Consider the following 21092-nt stretch of genomic DNA (forward strand, 5'->3'; position numbering starts at 1 on the left):
GGTGGCCCATGGGCTAAATTCAAGCAATAGAAACGTGTCGCCTGAACTGCACAAAGTTTTAAAAATTTAAATTAGTTGACGGCATTTAGAAATGGAGAGATTTCATACAAAATCTTCTCTAAACAACTTTTTCAAGTGAGAATAAAATAATTCTTTGAATAATTTCTTTAAAATCTTGCAAGATCTTGCACTGCTGGGCTCATAACCTCACATGGCAAAAATGGAGAGTAAGAAGCAACTGTCTCTTCACATAAGGCCCGAGCTTTCTGATGGTCTCCACTTTTCCCGTTGTCTTTTTTTTTTTTTTTTTGAGCCCCACGGCGTGGCTTGTGGGATCTTAGTTCCCTGATCAGGGATCGAACCCGGGCAGAGAAAGCGTGGAGTCCTAATCACTGGATCACCAGGGAATTCCCTTCCCATTGTCTTTTTCTTTTTAATTTTTATTTACTTTATTTATTTACTTATTTTATTTTTTGGCTGCATTGGGTCTTCGTTGCGGTGTGCGGGCTTCTCATTGAGGTGGCTTCTCTTGTTGTGGAACACAGGCTCTAGGTGCGCGGGCTTCAGTAAGTATGGCACACGGGCTTCAGTAGTTGTGGCTTGCGGGCTCTAGAGCACAGGCCCAGTAGTTGTGGCGCATGGGCCCAGTTGCTCCGCGGCATGTGGGATCTTCCCGGACCAGGGACCAAACCCATATCCCCTGCATTGGCAGGCGGATTCTTAACCACTGCGCCTCCAGGGAAGCCCCCCATTGTCTTTTGATGTTTGCAGCTGTGCTTGCCTTTCTCATTCATTTCCAAACCCTGCCTGGATCCTGAGGGCATTCGAGTTCACACATCTAACATCTAGGGTCTTCTTACATTAATCATTTCTGAGAACGGTCTGTACTTTTCAGCTCTGCGACTTTTACCTTACTCCATTTGCCCAGGTGAACAAAGAATCATCTTCTATCTCTGACGCCACAATCACCCATGACTTTGTATCAACCACATGGAGTGGGCACAGGTGCTTCTACTGATCCTCAATTCAGTCTTTCCTCCCCAATTTATCTATTTCTAATTCCAGAAGGCCAGGTCCTAGGTTATTTCATACTTACTGATTTTCTTTTGATAACTGAATAGTAGAACTAAAAATGTAACCACTAGGTAAGGAGATAGCATACTGTTTATATGCTAATCAGAAGTCCTGCCTTCAAACATAGCAGAGAACAATTTCTATGAATCTTTCCAACCTTCTGTAACCTCCCCTCCCCTCCCCTCCCAAATTTTGCATTAAACAATCAGATCAGTGACGTGAGATCAGCCGGGTAGGAATTAACTACCTACCCAGCCGCTCAGGAATGGTGCCTCCCCCTGTTCACCCATAATTTTGACATTGACACTTTAGATGAAATCTTTTCTATCCCGCTTATTCCCCAGGCAGGGAAAGAAAGCTCATCCTTCAGATTTACAACAGAGTATAATAAATTTTCAGGGGAAGGGTTTGTTCTGAAAAAGGGTAATTCATTCCAGATGAGGAAATATTTCTAATAATTTAAATAGAAGTCATCATCCTTTCAGGAAATTAAAGACAAAAGCAATCAGAATGATAAGTGAAATCATTTCACTGGTAAAAATAAATGAATAAATAAATCTAGCACATGAAACAACAAGGTCCTGTGCTCTTATAGCAATGTCATCAACAGCACCTGTAATTGACATAGGATGATTCTGTCACCAAGTCAAGGCAAGGCACTGCAGAGACCAGAGAGAGACAGCCCTGGTGCTAGGTGAGGGGGGATCCGGTGGTCTCGTGGCAAATGGAATAGGTCACTGGCTGCAATGGGCAGTGAAGCTCACAATTAATATAAACGGACATAGGTACAGGCTGACCAAGGAGACACAGACATAGAGACAGAGAGATAAGGAAGAACACACCTCTAAAAATATGAGGTCTGTTTGAACCTCTTCTGAAGGTGTACTAATTGTCTCCCTGATGCCTAAAGACCTCTTGGGATTTTCTGAGTGAGATTTAGGGTCATGTGTCTATTAACAGACCAAAAAACAAACAACAAAAATTATGACAATGAAAATAGGTAAGTATAAGGGTAATCGTCTTCCCTTCCCCGAGATCCTGCCTGGATCCTAAAAATAGGAGCTTCCAGCACTTAAACTCTCTTGAGGAAGTACTGCGAACATACCTGGTGTGCTATTTCCTGTCCATATTGAAGGGGTGACAGATTCACCTAGGGAAACCACTGAGAGGTTGACACCGATGGGTTGGCATTTTTCCTATGGGCAGGCATGCATCAGCAATCGCTGCTCACGTTTAACTCCATCTCTTATGATCTATCTGGTGTTTCTTGTCTTATGGATCAACAAAGCCAGAGCTCTTCAATGCCTCCCGTTGCCCATATAAAACCAGAGCCCCCTCCCCAATTAGAGTCTAATTTCAGCTTCTTGTCTATTACATCCACAACATTAATAGAACCGATAAGTCGGTCCTATTCAGCCCCTTGTGTCTGCTATCAATTGATTCAGAATCCAAAAGAGAGATCTTATTAATTAGACTCTCAAATCCCCAAAGTGTAGAGCTAAATCTCTACTTTCTTCTTCTGGCAAACAACTGAAACACTTCTAGCTTCTTAAGGCCTACTTCCAGTATTCTGATTTCCTCTGACTGTTCCGCAGATGTGAAATCAGATAGGTTAAGCCTCTTATTCATTCATTCATTCATTCAGCCTATGTCAAACCCTGTACTAGATGTTCTTACTCTGGGCGGTCCACAGATGAGCTGCAAGGGCCCATGAATCTCTTAAATGCAGGAGCATATGCAATTTTTTTTCTAGAAAATGGGACAAAAAGTTTCCACTGATTCCAAAAAAATTTCATAACATAAAAGATGTTCTATTGAGACACCTAGACAAGTAAAGACGAAATTGCAATAGGGCAGAGGTTTCCAAACTTGTCTTTTATGTCTGATTAATGTTTTCATGTGCCCCAGGTTAAAAGAAATACTTAACATTTCAATTTATTAAGTAGCTAGGTCCAAGTAACTTAATACAGTGGTCCATGTGATGTCCAACAGCTCTCTGGGTCTAAATTTCAAAATTTTAAAATATCCTGTGAATTTGCTGAAGCAACACCTCAATGAACACATTGTGAAGCTCAGATACAGTGCAACAAACATGATGATAGAAGGAACACCAGGATACTAAAGGCCCTAGGAGAGCCTGCCCTAATCTTGGGTGCGAGGGAAGGCTGCCTGGAGGATGTGTTGTCTAAGGTAAGTGTATGATGCTCAGAATTTAAGGTGCAGATGGGCTTGTGAAGGGGGCAGGTATTTCAGGAGCAGGAATGTATGTGGTCCTGGGGTGGGAAGGGTTTGGTTTGACAGGAGTGACAAGCACAAAGGTGGGAGGTGAGTGAGTGGTGAGAGAGGATGCTGCAGGGTAGGCACAACCCAGTGTACCCCAGACCTTTTAACTGTGCTGAACTATACAAACCTCATCTCTTACTCAAGGTAGGCTTTGCCGTGGTCTATAAAGTGAGGTGACAGTGACATGATCAGATGTGAGCATTAGCAAGCTTTCCCTGGCTGCAAACAAAAAAACAGGTTCAGGGCAGCAAAACTGAAGGCAGCTTAATTTTGTGGACTGTTTATCTCAATGGATAGAAGAATTGATCATGTGAAATCTTTGTATACGCACTTCAGGTAGAAGGAGCTGGCTCTCTGGAAAGTTCCTAATGATTCGCAGAGAAGGGCTTATCTAAAACAGGAGTTTTAAACTGCGCTGGGGGACCCTGGTGCTCTATGGAGGCACCCAAAATGTTGCACAGGTTTAAACTGATGGGTGAGCCTGCTTTACTTGGTGGGGTTTCTAGTTTGCAGAGAGTGCGCCCCTAAAAGTGTCCGTAATGCACGGCTTTCAATCAAGGTGACACTGTTCCTACAGTGCTCCGTCAGGTGGGGAGGTGGTGGAGACTGTGCGCCCCTGTTCTTTGTGACTTATTTTGAAAGTGGGAGGGTGAGGTGTGAAGTTTTGGGAATGAATGAACTAAATAAATCATTTATTCATCTCTCAAAAAAAAAAAAACTAAAACTGATGGTAGCAAGCCTAGTTCATTTCCAAGTACTCCAAGCAAAAAGTAGGAATAAACAGGGCAATGCAGAGAGGAGTTGGGGAAATGTTGAGTACTAACTCTTCTTCCTCTCTGTCTTTAAACAATTCTATCTGCCAAGAATAACATTAAAATACCCCAGGTAGAGACTCACCTCTGCAACAGACCAAGGCCCAAAACTTCCTATATTATTGTGAATTCTTACAACCATGCAAAACAGTATTATTATCCCCATTTTACTGTTTAGGAAACGACTAGCTCTTTCTCCTATTCCTTTCCAGGCCATATTATCATGTTGTGCTTCTTACAAAGCAACCTATTATCATGTTAGCTAATTCTGTTAAGGGATAGGAGCACCCAGTCCACCTGCACGTACCCTTATCCTACATGGGTGCAGAGAATCACGATGCTGGCTTTGTATCGAAATCACCTACTCTTTCTTTTTTTTAAGCATCTTTACTGGAGTATAATTGCTTTACAATGGTGTGTTAGTTTCTGCTGTATGACAAAGTGAATCAGCTACACGTATACATATATCCCCATATCCCCTCCCTCTTGCTTCTCCCTCCCACCCTCCTTATCCCACCCCTCTACATGGTCACAAAGCACCAAGCTGATCTTCCTGTGCTATGCGGCTGCTTCCCACTAGCTATCTATTTTATATTTGATAGTGTATATATGTCCATGCCACTCTCTCACTTCATCCCAGCTTACCCTTCCCCCGCCCGTGTCCTCAAGTCCATTCTCTACGTCTGCGTCTTTATTCCTGTCCTGCCCCTAGGTTCTTCAGAACCTTTTTTTTTCTTAGATTCCATATATATGTGTTAGCATACGGTATTTGTTTTACTCTTTCTGACTTATTTCACTCTGTATGACAGACTCTAGGTCCATCCACCTCACTACAAATAACTCAATTTCATTTCTTTTTATGGCTGAGTAATATTCCATTGTATGTATGTGCCACATCTTCTTGATCCATTCATCTGTCGATGGACACTTAGGTTGCTTCCATGTCCTGGCGATTGTAAATAGAGCTGAAATGAACATTGTGGTACATGACTCTTTTTGAATTATGGTTTTCTCCAGGTATATGCCCAGTAGTGGGATTGCTAGGTCAACTGTTAGTTCTATTTTTAGTTTTTTAAGGAACCTCCATGCTGTTCTCCATAGTGACTGTATCAATTTACATTCCCACCAACAGTGCAAGAGGGTTCCCTTTTCTCCACACCCTCTCCAGCATTTATTGTTTGTAGATTTTTTTGTGATACCTCATTGTAGTTTTGGTTTGCCTTTCTCTAATGATTAGTGATGTTGAGCATCCTTTCATGTGTTTGTTGGCAATCTGTATATCTTCTTCGGAGAAATGTCTATTTAGATCTTTAGCCCATTTTTGGATTGGGTTGTTTGTTTTTTTGTTATCGAGCTGCATGAGCTGCTTGTATATTTTGGAAATTAATCCTTTGTCAGTTACTTGATTTGCAAATATTTTCTCCCATTCTGAGGGCTGTCTTTTCGTCTTGCTTATGGTTTCCTTTGTTGTGCAAAAGCTCATTAGGTCCCATTTGTTTATTTTTGTTTTTATTTCCCTTTCTCTAGGAGGTGGGTCAAAAAGGATCTTGCTGTGATTTATGTCCTAGAGTGTTCTGCCTATGTTTTCCTCTAAGAGTTTGATAGTGTCTGGCCTTACATTTAGGTCTTTAATCCATTTTGAGTTTATTTTTCTGTATGGTGTTAGGAAGTGTTCTACTTTCATTCTTTTACATGTAGCTGTCCAGTTTTCCCAGCACCACTTATGGAAGAGACTGTCTTTTCTCCATTGTATATTCTTGCCTCCTTTATCAAAGAAAAGGTGACCATATGTGCGTGGGTTTATCTCTGGGCTTTCTATCCTGTTCCATTGATCTCTATTTCTGTTTTTGTGCCAGTACCATACTGTCTTGATTACTGTAGCTTTGTGGTATAGTCTGAAGTCTGGGAGCCTGATTGTTCCAGCTCCATCTTTCTTTCTCAAGATTGCTTTGGTTATTCGGGGTCTTTTGTGTTTCCATACAAATTGTAAAATTTCTTGTTCTAGTTCTGTGAAAAATGCCATTGGTAATTTGATAGGAATTGCATTGAACCTGTAGACTGCTTTGGGTAGTAATAGTCATTTTCACAGTACTGATTCTTCCAATCCAGGAGCATGGTATATCTCTCCATCTGTTTATGTTATCTTTGATTTCTTTCATCAGTGTTTTATAGTTTTCTGAGTACAGGTCTTTTGCCTCCTTAGGTAGGTTTATTCCTAGGTATTTTATTCTTTTTGTTGCAATGGTAAATGGGAGTATTTCCTTAATTTCTGTTTCAGATTTTTCATCATTAGTGTATAGGAATGTAAGAGATTTCTGTGCATTAATTTTGTATCCTGCTACTTTACCAAATTCATTGATTAGCTCTAGTAGTTTTCTGGTAGCATCTTTAGGATTCTCTATGTATAGTATCATGTCATCTGCAAACAGTGACAGCTTTACTTCTTCTTTTCCCATTTGGATTCCTTTTATTTCTTTATCTTCTCTGATTGCTGTGGCTAAAACTTCCAAAACTATGTTGAATAATAGTGGTGAGACTGGGCAACCTTGTCTTGTTCCTGATCTTAGTGGAAATGGTTTCAGTTTTTCACTATTGAGAACGATGTTGGCTGTGGGTTTGTCATATATGATAGCCTTTATTATGTTGAGGTAGATTCCCTCTATGCTTACTTTCTGAAGAGTTTTTATCATAAATGGGTGTTGAATCTTGTCAGTACCTTTTTGTGCATCTACTGAGATGATCATATGGTTTTTATCCTTTAATTTGTTAATACGGTGTATCACACTGATTGATTTGTGTATATTGAGGAATCCTTCCATTGCTGGGATAAACCCCGCTTGATCATGGTGTATGATCCTTTTAATGTGCTGTTGGATTCTGTTTGCTAGTATTTTCTTGAGGATCTATGTTCATCAGTGATATTGGCCTGTAGTTTTCTTTTTTGTGACATCTTTGTCTGGTTTTGGTATCAGGGTGATGGTGGCCTCATAGAATGAGTTTGGGAGTGTTCTTCCCTCTGCTATATTTTGGAAGAGTTTGAGAAGGATAGGTGTTAGCTCTTCTCTAAATGTTTGATAGAATTCACCTGTGAAGCCATCTGGTCCTGGGCTTTTGTTTGTTGGAAGATTTTTAATCACAGTTTCAATTTCACTGCTTGTGAATGGTCTGTTTATATATTCTATTTCTGCCTGGTTCAGTCTCAGAAAGTTGTGCATTTCTAAGAATTTGTCCATTTCTTCCAGGTTGTCCATTTTATTGGCATATAGTTGCTTGTAGTAATGCCTCATGATCCTTTGTATTTCTGCAGTGTCAGTTGTTACTTCTCCTTTTTCATTTCTAATTCTACTGATTTGAGTCTTCTTCCTTTTTTTCTTATGAGTCTGGCTAGTGGTTTATTAATTATGTTTATCTTCTCAATGTACTAACTTTTAGTTTTATTGATCTTTGTTAGCATTTCCTTCATTTCTTTTTCATTTATTTCTAACCTAATCTTTATGATTTCTTTCCTTCGGCTAACTTTGGGTTTTTTTGTTCTTCTTTCTCAAATTGCTTTAGGTGTAAGTTTAGTTTGTTTATTTGAGATTTTTCTTGTTTCTTGAGGTAGGCTTGTATTGCTATAAACTTCCCTCTTAGAACTGCTTTTGCTGCATCCCATAGTTTTCAGGTAGTTGTGTTTTCATTGTCATTTGTTTCGAGGTATTTTTTGATTCCTTATTTGATTTCTTCAATGATCACTTGGTTATTTAGTAGTGTATTGTTTAGCCTCCATGTGTTTGTATTTTTTACAGATTTTTTCCTGTAATCGATATCTAGTCTTATAGTGCTGTGGTCGGAAAAGATACTTGATACGATTTCAATTTTCTTAAATTTACCAAGGCTTGATTTGTGACCCAAGATATGGTCTATCCTGGAGAATGTCCCATGAGCACTTGAGAAGAAAGTGTATTCTGTTCTTTTTGGATGGAATGTCCCATAAATATCAATTAAGTCCATCTTGTTTAATGTGTCATTTAAAGCTTGTGTTTTCATTTTTTTTCATCATTTTGGTTGATCTGTCCATTGGTGAAAGTGCGGTGTTAAAGTTCACTACTATTATTGTGTTACTGTCAATTTCCCCTTTTATGGCTGTTAGCATTTGCCTTATGCATTGATGTGCTCCCATGTTGGGTTCATAAATATTTACAATTGTTATATCTTCTTCTTGGATTGATCCCTTGATCATTATGTAGTGTCCTTCTTTGTCTCTTGTAATAGTCTTTGTTTTAAAGTCTATTTTCTCTGATATGAGCATTGCTACTCCAGCTTTCTTTTGATTTCCATTTGCATGGAATATCTTTTTCCATCCCCTCATGTTCAGTCTGTATGTATCCCTAGGTCTGAAGTGGGTCTCTTGTAGACAGCATATATTATGGGTCTTGTTTTTGTATCCATTCAGCCAGTCTATGTCTTTTGGTTGGAGCATTTAATCCATTTACATTTAAGGTAGTTATCAATATGTATGTTCCTATTACCATTTTCTTAATTGTTTTGGGTTTGTTTTTGTAGGTCTTTTCCTTCTCTTGTGTTTCCTGCCTAGAGAAGTTCCTTTAGCATTTGTTGTAAAGCTGGTTTGGTGGTGCTGAATTCTCTTAGCTTTTGCTTATCTGTAAAGGTTTTAATTCTCCGTCCAATCTGAATGAGATCCTTGCTGGGTAATCTTGGTTGTAGGTTTTCCCTTTCAGCACTTTAAATATGTCCTGCCACTCCCTTCGGGCTTGCAGAGTTTCTGCTGAAAAATCAGTTGTTAACCTTATGGGAATTCCCTTGTATATTATTTGTTGCTTTTCCCTTGCTGCTTTTAATATTTTTTCTTTGTATTTAATTTTTGATAGTTTGATTAATATTTGTCTTGGTGTGTTTCTCCTTGGATTTATCCTGTATGGGACTCTCTGGGCTTCCTGGACTTGATTAACCATTTCCTTTCCCATATTAGGGAAGTTTGCAACTATAATCTCTTCAAATATTTTCTCAGTCCCTCTCTTTTTCTCTTCTTCTTCTGGGACCCCTATAATTCAAATGTTGGTGTGTTTAATGTTGTCCCAGTGGTCTCTGAGACTATCCTCAATTCTTTTCATTCTTTTTTCTTTATTCTGCTCTGCAGTAGTTATTTCCACTATTTTATCTTCCAGGTCACTTATCCATGCTTCTGCCTCAGTTATTCTGCTATTGATTCCTTCTAGAGAATTTTTAATTTCATTTATTGTGTTGTTCATCACTGTTTGCTCTTTAGTTCTTCTAGATCCTTGTTAAATGTTTCTTGTATTTTCTCCATTCTGTTTCCGAGATTTTGGATCATCTTTACTATCATTACTCTGAATTCTTTTTCAGGTAGGTTGCCTATTTCTTCCTTATTTGTGGTCTTGTAGGTTTTTACCTTGCTCTTTCTTCTGTAACATATTTTTTTGTCTTTTTTTTGTTTGTTTTTTGTTTTTGATAGGTTGTGCTGTATTTCTGTCTTACTGGTTGTTTGGCTTGAGAGGGCCAGTACTGGAGTTTGCAGGCAGTTGGATAGAGCTGGGTCTTGGTGCTGAGATGAGGATCTCCGGGAGGTGTCACTCCAATTGATATTCCTTGGGGTCTGAGGTTCTCTGTTAGTCCAGCGGTTGGGACTCAGAGCTCCCAGCACAGGAATTCACGCCTGACCTCTGGCCTGGGAACCAAGATCCCACAAGCTTCATGGCTCGGTTAAAAAAAAGAAAGAAAAAAAAAAGAAAGAAAGAAAAAAAGGAGCAGTACTATATCAAAGAATAAAAAATAAAATAGAATTAGAAAGATAAAAATTATATTAGGAAAAATAAAACTATAATTGAAACAACCACTCGCTGGGGGTTCCTCTCATCCCCTTAGGTGTCTGTGGTCCCCCCCCGTGCCTGGTAGGTGCCCTAGTTGTGAGGAGACGCGAATTCTGCATCCTCCTAGTATGCCGTCTTGACTCCACCCTGGTTACACTTAAATGCAACAGAGGGTTTCATCCAGCAGCCCAAGATGTCACCAAGCTACACGTGAGCTTCTATGTCTTAGTCTCCATCAGTCGCACTTCTTCCTGCTCCCATTTCTTCCTGCTGCTCAGAGAGCACATAGCCCTCTTTGTCTTTTTGAAGAACGATTTTGAGATCCCTCCAGCTCCTTCTTGACTTTCTAAGCAAATCTGATCCTTGGAAACAGAGAATACCTAGAAAGGACCTTTTTCATTATCTGCCTAGCTTCTGGGTCCACAACAAATTTATTAATTTATTTATATCCATTGAAAAATATGGCATATTTTTTATTGTAATAAGAGCTTCCAAACTCTCTTTATTATTTTATTAATAAAGTCTACCACACTTCTATGGTTAGACTTAGAGCTTGGCTCTCTGAAAACCAAAGCTAAGGATAGAGATACTGTCAGTAAGAAATCCAGAGTCAGTTTTAAATAACACAACAGGGAATAACCCAAGTTTATGAATAAGCCACATTCACCCAAACTTAGCCTAGAGCCTCCTTTGTGTTCCTTGGTCTAGAGTGCAAAATGGAATTTAGACTGCCTCCTTCGACCTGGCAGGAAAAACTGAAATCTTGAGCCTCATGAGTGCTCTGTAAGGTGTGCAGAACTTAGATCCCATGAAAGTTAAAGCTCCTGCCTATCAACCCGGCTGAAAAATACTGTTGATGCAGTACATGCTGATTGTTTAACCAACACATGAAGGATCTAATCCCATCCCAGCCTTCTTTATTAGCAAGCCAAACTGAAGCAGGCCAAACTTTAAAACCTAAACTCACTTGCCCTGGCCACACAAGTTAAAAGCCCATCTCACCAACATCCAACTCCATCCACAATTGTAGTAACTAGCAGCATCGCACAATACAGACACCTGCAGATGCCAAACTGGACACAATAAAAACATGGCCTGACCCATTCCAAAGTCTCAATCTCTGTGAGTGTTACTTTTCTGCCCAAGTTCAACTCCTTGTTTATTTCTCAAGATCCTCAGCCCATGTACCAGATGTTGGGATCTGGGGAGGCTCACTTAAGGACACCTCTGTTCACCATCTCCCTACAAAGGTTGACCCTGCCCCCTGAAATTTAGACAACTTAGAGGAGCAGAGCAGAATGTGTGCTTTCTGCAGCTGGACACATCACAACAAGAAAGGGCAGAGGAAAGGACCGAGCCGGGGGTCACAGTCAGATTCTACCCTCAAACTCTAGAATTGGAAAACTCAAATCTCTTGCCCTGGGTAGGGCAGAGTAAGGGATGTTAAGGAAAATATCTCTCTTTGTGGAAAATAAAAGTGGGTAATAAGTACTCTTCCAACTTTGATCATGAATATAGGACCCAACCTGAACTATTTAGTGTTTTTTTCCTAGGAACAGAGAAAGCAGAGAGTTGGTTTCATACAAGATTTTGACTTCCTTAGGAACCATGAATCCAGGGAGAGGTTGGTTTTAGCTGCCATATTTTAGTTATGAGAGCTATGTGATAGAAAAATAAATACAGGTTGATGGTCATATTACCAAAACAATATAAAAGTGATGCTCAAGGGTGACTTAACAACAGCAAAACCATGTGAAATTTGGGATGCTGTGAAATGAATAGCAGTTAATGATTATTTCCACTGTTAGGAATTATTTATGACATTTGAAATAATAAAAATTTAATGATTGTAATAATGTAATAAACATAAGAATTTAAAGATAATTCTTATAATATTAAAGATAATTCAATAATATTGAACTTGGAATTTATTTTATATTAATAAATAAATGAGTAAACAGATTAGAGTAGATGGGAGTCTGCATTTATGAGTGTACTGATGGAAATTTTCTGCCAAAGAATTTAAACAGGATTGTTTTTCTAAGGACATTTCCTCATAGAAAGGTTTTTGTAGGTTACCAAATATCCTGAGAACTACAAAACGTTGCTTGACACAGATCCCTGGCCAAAAGAACATCAACTGATAACCTCAAGAGATTCTAGCAAAACTAAGATAGATGTAAAACATCAACAGAGAAAGCAGACCTTCAAGTCACTCTAGTCCTGCATAAACAGAACCCACATGGGCATTCCACCAAAACCACAAGTGTCTCTCATTCTCTTCTTACTAAGTCTGGTCCCTCAGGTAAGGTCTCCAGCCAGTGCTAACTCTGGTGACTCACAACTAAACCATGTACCTGTCTGTAGTTGGTGATGAGATTTTGTGACAATTCTATTAAAAGTAGGAATTTCCCGTCACACTGCAAAACACTATATTGTTTAATTTGACAGAATGTCTTCTTGACAGGCAGCTGTCACTGATTTTTGAGCTATCCTTCTGGAATACTTACCAGAACAATAAAAGGAAAGAAGAAATACTTCTTATCTGGACATCACATTTTCTCTAGTGGAAACTTTCTTACTAGATAGCATAGAAACATCCTTGTAATTAAAAAGCTTTGAGAAGCTAAAATATGTGTTGGCCATGAGAAAGGGCTGTTATGGACAACAGGGGCATCAGGACACAGTTTACGATGTTAAATTGTGTAGCTGTGTTCTGCCCTGGTTTAAGTGCAGGTTAGGATTAAGCCAATGTAGTTTTTCCAACAAAAAGTAATTTTCCAAGCCCTATGTTTACGTTGCCCATTCCCTTGTTATTTAATCTTACAGAAAACCTAATAAGAATGTCCTTTGAAGGGTAAAGGAAGAAAACCAAACATTCCTTTTGGTACTTACCTAAAAACATATATATATATATTTTTATAAATTTATATTTATATATTTACATATATATGTATTTCCTCAGCAAACATTCTATGAAGTTATCAATATTCTTCCTTCCAAATTCTCAATGTCCTTCACTGTGTCTTTTTCTACAGTCCATCTGGGAAAAGAGTCACCTCTTTTCAAATAAGAACAAAAATAAGAACTTAAAAATTTGAGGAGCTTGGGGGATGGATGAAAATGGCCTTCCTTTCTATTCATTTAATGGCCCAAATCTGCACATCAGAACACTCTCCTTTCCCAGCACAGAAGCAGTCTCTTTAAAAATAATGTCAATTGAGACAAGTATATTATAAAACAAAGAAAAAAAGAGAAGGAAAACAAAACAAATCACCGCTTCACTGCTTTCCTTACCCTAGAATATCTCCCTCCCGTTCACCTTTCTATTTTTGGGCAAATCAAGCATCTGCTTTGCTGGGTCTTCACTAGCAGTAAGCTGACAACTGAAGATTTTCTGCTGCCTGGCAAGCCTTCACATGGAGTGACGGGCGCTCCTCATCTGCCCACCCCTCCCCACGCCCTCTCTTACTACCAGGCTGAGTGTCCTTTCCATCTTCCCCATTCCCAGCACTCCCAGCTTTGGCTGCCAGGCCCAGAGGATAACATACAGCCCAGGGGCTCTAGGGGCTCCCTGGGGAGTTCAGGCTTAGCACCTAGCTAATCTCCAGTCCTGCCAGATCTCTCAGAGTAGCTACAAAATGGATTAAATACTTTCGAGGTCTGGTCTGGAAGTCTATCCACCAGTTATAGCCTTCCTTTCCTAAAAGAAACAGGAGGTATGCCCTTGAATTCTCACAAAGATTTTCCACCCTCACTCTGGATGCACATATCTACAAGTCATAGGACATTCTTCCTGAGGTCTGCTATTGATCTGCCTGGATCCCTCCTGTCAAATATTCCCCATTGGTCAAAGTTTTCACCATGAGGAATTAACTTTCCCCTACTTAGAGTTTGCAATATCCAGCCCTTTCTCTTTGTTCTTCTCTCACAAAGTTAGATCCCACTCCCTGAAGTAGGGTTAAATATGAGTTTGGAGGTGGCCAGGTCTGTAGCTACCAAACAGGTGTCAGAGAATTTGTGTATTTATGCTGGTGAAAATATTATATCTAGGGAAGAAAATATAATTCAAGCCACCAGTTAATTAAACTTGGAATAATTCATTGCTAATCCCACATCTTCTGCACAGGTCAAACAAGTGGATAAAATGAAAATGTGATGGTATTCACCACCCTTCCGCCTTCCTGCCATGTCTTTGCAATTTTAGTACGGGAGGGTGGAGAGAGGAGACTTTCTTTCCACTCTTGCTACCACAGTATCCTAAACTCCACCCTTTAAGGAGCTAAAATAGGAGCATAATTATTTACTGTACACCCAGGAACTGGAGAAATAACCACAGGATGGTTTGATGGATCCATTCAGTCTACTCTAGGATGCATCTCACCTTACAGATGAGAAAACTGAGTGAAGTAACTAAGTGCAAAGTGCCCCCCAGGACAGTGCTATTAAAAACCACCCCAAAGTGATTTCTGTAATGGAAACTAGCCATTCTGTCAAAGTAGCTATGGACTCTGCTGTTTCTGACTGTTTCAAGGTCTTTGTCCTGTCCCTAATAAATACATTCTCTTCACAACTGGGGCTCGTAGAAACAAGAATAGTTCAGAACAGAATATCCCTATCGTTTATGATGTACTGGAAAAACAATTTCACATTGTCACTAAAGTCACCTGTGATTTGTTTAGACTGCATCACTTCAGCGCTTCTGAAGTTCATGCATTCTTCTTTGTCACTTCTCCACTCCAACACATAGTCATTCCAGTCATCATGGGGGCAAATGAATGTGATCTACCTTCTCCCATGATCTTGGTACAACTAATACATCATCAGACTTTGGAAGTCTTGATGGCGCATGTCAAAGCTTAGATTAAGCCTGTTCCTAGAGCTGAATGCCATTTTAAGCTTATGAGAAGGCAACATATTCTGTTCTTTATCTTGGTGTGCTTTAGGCATTTTGCAGAGCCCTTTTCTTTTACGGGCCCGAGTCATCTTTATAACTTCCATCAAATGTTATTACTATTTGTCCGTAGATTTCTGGATCCATATCAAATTTTCACCCCAGTAAATCCGTCCTAACAAAATGGATGAGAGGCTGAAAAGGCAAGAGCCACAGCCAACCCCCAAAATTCATGCCTTGAGCAAAACACAGTTCCTGAGGCTTAATAGAGATGTCACAATGATTCAGTCTCTTGCTCCTTGCCTGGAGCTGCCCAGCTCCCAACCAAGCCCTGGTACCATGTGACCCTGACTTTGTGAGTCTCTTCTCTGACCTAGAAGTTGGAGAGTTTAGCTCAGTCTTTATTAAAGCCATACTCACCAGCTCCTTATATCCCAGGAATAACAAGTTTCTGAAGATGCCAGAGATCAAGTTTGTTATTTTTTGTTTATTTTGTTATCTTAGTTGTTCTCAAAATAGCTTAACTCACTTTACAACCTTTTAAGTATCTTTAAGTGTCCCATGTACATAAAGGATAGCAGTAGAAATATGAAGTGAAGTGGAAAAACATCAGAGAGTCACAATTAGTAATTAGGCATAGTTCCCAGCAGGTATAAACTTCAGGACAAAGAGAAACATCAGTGTATGGCTCCACAATCTTGTGATGAACCATTGGAATTTTTGGCACTTTTGTTTTATGCCTTATGCTATTTCTTTGCTGTTACTCCCTCTACAATCCTCCTGCCAATGGAAAAAGTTCTAAGAGTTACCCTTGGCCAAACTTTAACGTGTGTGTAACTGACCTGGGGATCTTGTTAGAAAGTAGCATCTCACTCGGTAATGCCGGTGGGGCCCGAGATGCTGCACAAGGTGCCAGGCGATGCTGACGTTGCCGGCCCACAGACCTCAGGTCACCCCTTGAACAGTGAGGCAGATGACAAGCTCCTGGAGAGAGGGAAGAAGGCTTACCACCACTGCACCCACTTCCCCGATCACCCCTGACCCCAGACCCCCATACCAACAAATCACTCACTTAGGATTTGTTAACCCAACAATCAAGGACAGGCAAGGCTCATCACCCTCTCCTGTCATGATCACGTCCCATTCCCAAGCCCCATGACCGAGTGACTTATTGGGTCTGTGCAGCAGGACATCAAGCCCTCCCAATTTGGCCCCTGTATCTCTCTCATATGTGCCCCCTCCTTCGCCTCTATATGACCGATCTAAGTTTCTCTAGCCTGTCTTCCCTCTAATCCATCCTTTCTATTTCCCGTCACATCTTACTGAAAAACCCGAATGAACTTTTTGGCCAATTCAGTGTTTCTGCCAGAATGATCATCCAAAAGCAGGGTTCTCATTGCCTTGAGAAAAAATCCAACCCCCCAGCCTGGTAGAATACAAGCCCCCTTCACCTTCTGGCTGCTGTTCAAACTGTCAGGCTAATATCACAACTCTTCCACACGTAAACCCTGGGTGCCTGCCATGCAACGGAGGGAGGGCCAGGCTCCCAGAAGAGACCATGTTCTTTCACCTCCCTGCCTTGAACATGCCTTAATCTCTCTCTAGAAGATTCTTCTCCTCGCCTATCCCTTCTCTTTAGGTGAAACTCTTCCCTCAAAACCCAGTTCAAATGTCATCTGCTCTCTGAGGCTTTTCGGAATTCCCTTCTCTCAGGCAGCCTTCTGTCCTCTGCTGTATGCCTGACCCCTTTATGTTCTCTAAGCACACATTTTGCAATGTTTCCTTAGATGCCTTTACCTAGCTGTTTCTCTCACTAAAACTGAGGGTTCCTTGAGACAAAACTGTGTCCTTTTTTCATTGAAGTATAGTTCATTTACAATGTTGCATTAGTTTCAGGGGTACAACACAGTGATTTGATATTTTTATAGATTATATTCCATTTAAAGTTATTATAAAATATTGGCTATATTCCTTGTGCTGTATGTTACACCCTTGTATCTTATCTATTTTAAACCTAGTAGTTTTTGTCTCTTAATCCCCTTTCCCTATCTTGCCCATCCCCCTGCCCCTCTCCCCACTGGTAACCACTAGTTAAACGGGATCTTATTCGTCTTCCCGCTCCTGCCTCCACTAATGTGTAGAACAGTGCCTGATACCTAAGGGCTGCTCAGTAAAGTTTTGCTGCATAAATAAATGGGGAGTAACACAGCTGTAGAAATACATCCCAACGACTTGCATGCCTGGGTGCTCACGGCCCTAGGGAAACCTGCTTCCCCACCACAGATTTCTCTCACAGCACTTTGCCTGACCTCCAGTATGAGAAGACCTCCAGTACCTGGAAGGGGAAGAAGTATAAAGAGTAGACGGGGCCCCAGAAGCCCCAGTCTTGGCCTGACTATTTGGGCCTTGCCTATAAATGTCAGAGAGGAGCAATTTTAAAGATGTCATGCCAAAATTTCTTTCAGGAGATTAAATCTGGTAATAAACAAGCAAACAAATTTAAAGCTTAAAAGGTAAAGATCTCTTTTGTTTTTGTTCTTCTTCTTTTTTTTGTCTTGGCTAAGCACGATGTTTGAAATATTCACATGGAACGTGGGAGGCATTTCACAGGACTTATTTACGACTAACGAGTATGCACTCCTCTGGGAAAAGCACGATGCATGTGGAGCGGGTTCAGTGCCTCTGAAACCTTCATTTATTAGCTGGGGATCAACTCCCACCCTCCTGATGGAGCCTCCTCCTATCTTCAGGCTCAGAGACTGGAGTGTGTGCCGGGTACACAACCACAGCTGCTTCCTCTTCAGGTCCGCCATGAATTCCAAATGCCCGGTGGGATTTCTTCCCCTGCAGGACTTATGCTGGGTGAGAAAATTTGCCTGGACTAGTCCTGGCACTTGCTTGGCTGTTCCTATTTGCCCTCCTCCTCCCATAAGCCAAACAAAAAACACATTTTCTGAAATAGACAGCATCGAAGGCATTTCTTTTCAATGCTGTTCAATTGCATTTCTTTTTTCTTCCCACCGATCAAGTGATGAAGGAACGGGAGACAACTCCGGGGTGCTCCACTGAGCCTCTTCATTTTGCCGATGAAGAAACTGAGACCTAGTGAAAGGGAGGGGCTGAGGCAACTCTACGTGGTGACAGAGGTGGAACCAGAATCCCTGAGTGCTGGGCTAGTTCCGTCTCTAGTCACAGTATCTGACTATTAACTGTACTTTTTATTAAATTTCATGGATGTTGGAGTGAAAAGACCTGTGGTCCTGCCAATTTTTAGTTCTTCTTGATAAGATACTGAGCCCAGTATTGTCACCGATAAAACAGGTAAACAATAATTACTACTCCCACAAGGTTACTGCGAGAAACAAATGCATTATGATTAAAGAAGTGCTTTGTAAAGACTAAGACATGTTACAAACATTAATTACTGTTACCTCTTTCTAACAATCAGTTTGTCAAATTTTTTGCTATGGAATTTAATAGAATTTTGTGCCACCTACAGAATGAAGACAGACTGATTTTAAAAGTATTTACAATTCTAAAAGAACACATGTGAACTGCATAAGGTGAAGGGATTTCTTTGAGCTGTAAATTTGTCTTTAGTATTTCTTTTTTGCTACTGGCCATGTCCCAACACACCTCTTAATCAGTTTCAAGTATGTCAGTCTTGAGTATGTCAAATTTGTTTTGAGAATTAGCCAGGATGTTCCAGCCGCTGGCCCTCATCCTTTCTCCTCGGTCATTTTTTGCCTTTGGGACATCTAATGCCAAGCAGAGGTTAGGACAATCAGAGTAATGACTCAGGGGACTTCTTCACCAGGTTTCCTTGAAGATTCAACAATTCAACAGAAACTTAAGTACCAACTGTAATAACGATAACTAACACTTGCATAGACCCCACCACTAACAAAGCCATACCCACACAATCTACAGAGGAAGGGAACTTCTTTCCCCATTTGATAGAGGAGGCTCACTGATGTAAAATAACTTTTTCAGGTGCCCTAGTGGCAAGTTCTGATACTAAATGCAGTGTATTTCCTATTCAGCACACTATTGCCTTGGTTACTCCCAAGGTTTAAAAAGAGTGTATCTTCCCAAAGGAGTATCCAACGTGTGGGTACAAATAAGGGTGGGGAGAAGAAGTTCTGAGACTTCTTGAGTCGTTATTTAAATTCGGCGAAAATCCTTATATGGTGTGTATTTATTATCGTAGGCTGTTAGCATTGTTAGTGAAGCTCAACAAGAGGCAAATGAAAGATGTTAAGGACAGTTTGCCATAACGGTTGGTTTTGCATGGATATACACCCCTCTCCCTGTCGGTGATGTGACAGCACGAAGGAAGGAGGGAAAGTGTCCATGGGGACAGGCTCCAAGTCAGAAGCTGAGGGTGGGAAGCAAGGAGCATTCTGTCCGGGAAAGCCTATGAGTTTCGCCCTACTTGCCAGATGCAAACAGAGAGAACTGTGAGGTTTAGATGCATTTAGCGTTCATGCTTGCCAGCTGCTGCCCACATGGGGTTCAGATCCAATCTCCAGCAACAGCTTTGCTTTCCTGTCTCACTGCACCCATGTACCCTGGGGTTGGCGGTTCAGATCCAATCTCCAGCAACAGCTTTGCTTTCCTGTCTCACTGCACTCATGTACCCTGGGGTCGGCAGAGCCAAAGCTTTCATGATGTTTTATTGCTTCGACATCTGGTACAAGGAGAACTGTTTCCCTGGGCTACTTGAAAACTCACAAAACATGATTTGGCTGACCTCAAGTGTTCGGCGCTCAAGTGTAGCAATGATGTTTAGTACGAGAAGTTGACAGGTTGTCAGAAACACCTCGACTCAGACACTGCACCTCACAGCCACCTGGTTCTTGGAGCTGCTAGCAGCCGCCGTTTCCTCTTCCTGGGCCCGTTCCCTCCAGGGTGCTCACAGAAGCCACCCAAAGGCCGAAAATGACTAGGAAGCCTCATTGGGTACTACACGCCTCTGCGGCCAGTTAGGGTCTGTATCAAGGTGACTTGACTGTCCCCCAGGCCCCAGATGCACTTGCCTGGGCCTCCTTTAATGAATATCCTCTAGTTTGACCCAAACACAAAATCACTGACTCTTGAGCTCTCCCTGATCTTTTCAGGCCTTCCAGGGTGCTGAAGATTTCTCTACCCTGTGTGGGAGGACCAGGCCTGGCTACATCATTTGTGGAGCCCAGTGCAAAGTGAAAATGCAGGAACCTTATTCCAAAAGCAGGAGAAAACATGCTTTAAAAGTGCTTATATACAAACTTTGTCTTTCTTCCATGGCTTCTCTCTTCACTCGTCATAGAATTTTTTAAAATTTAGTATTTAATATTATTATAAATTTAAAACATTTTAAATTTTAATTTATAGCCTGAATTTGACCATTCATCTTGATATTGTGCAACGCCAGTTTTAAATGAAAATACAAGAGCACTTACTTCATATGCAGCATCACCAAAATTACACGATTTGTATATCAGAACTGGTACAAGCATATGTATGTTTTTCTAACCAGAAGAGTGGGAAAAACTGCACAAAACAAAATCACCGGGCTTCCCTGGTGGCACAGTGGTTGAGAATCTGCCTGCTAATGCAGGGGACACGGGTTCGAGCCCTGGTCTGGGAAGATCCCACATGCCACGGAGCAACTGGGCCTGTGAGCCACAACTACTGAGCCTGCGCGTCTGGAGCCTGTGCTCCGCAACAAGAGAGGCTGCGATAGTGAAGAGGCCCGTGCACCGCGATGAAGAGTGGTCCCCACTTGCCGCAACTAGAGGAAGCCCTCGCACAGAAACAAAGACCCAACACAGCCAAAAATAAATATTAAATAAATAAATAAAATATTTTAAAAAAAACCTAGTATTTAAAAAAAAAAACAAAAACAAAAAAAACAAAATCACCTGTTTTTCTTTCACTTGTTTATATATGCATATATGATCTAACTATCTTTTTGGCTTGCTGATGAGAAAGGAAGGAGCGAAATGAGAAGAAACTCTGGGTTACCCCATCTTTCCCTTTCCTTCTATGCCATCATTTCAGCATAAGTGGTTGGCTAATGCAGGGAGGTACAGGAGTGGGAAAGAAGGTGATAGAGATCCTTGGTCTTTGTGTTTCTTAGGACGCTACTGCCTTCTTTCTGTGCTTGAAGCAAGTTCTGGTTAGAATGGAAAGCATGGATTATCAGGATTGTCACCA

The 21092-nt window shown here is 40.8% G+C and overlaps 1 long non-coding RNA gene across 3 annotated transcripts in view; it reads right to left on the reverse strand.

The window, feature by feature from the left end:
• The window catches only part of LOC309666540, a 444368-nt gene that overhangs the window by 58442 nt on the left and 364834 nt on the right, over positions 1-21092 (reverse strand). For 2 of the 3 annotated variants that reach the window (XR_014267154.1, XR_014267156.1), the window contains exon 4: positions 15737-15878. The exons of the other annotated variant lie outside the window; for it this stretch is intronic. This is a non-coding gene — a long non-coding RNA (uncharacterized lncRNA). The remainder of the gene's footprint in view (positions 1-15736; positions 15879-21092) is intronic. 3 annotated transcript variants of the gene reach the window in all.

The sequence above is a fragment of the Balaenoptera physalus genome, assembly GCF_965194825.1.
Source record: "Balaenoptera physalus genome assembly, chromosome: 9".
NCBI classification, from domain to species: Eukaryota; Metazoa; Chordata; class Mammalia; order Artiodactyla; family Balaenopteridae; genus Balaenoptera; species Balaenoptera physalus.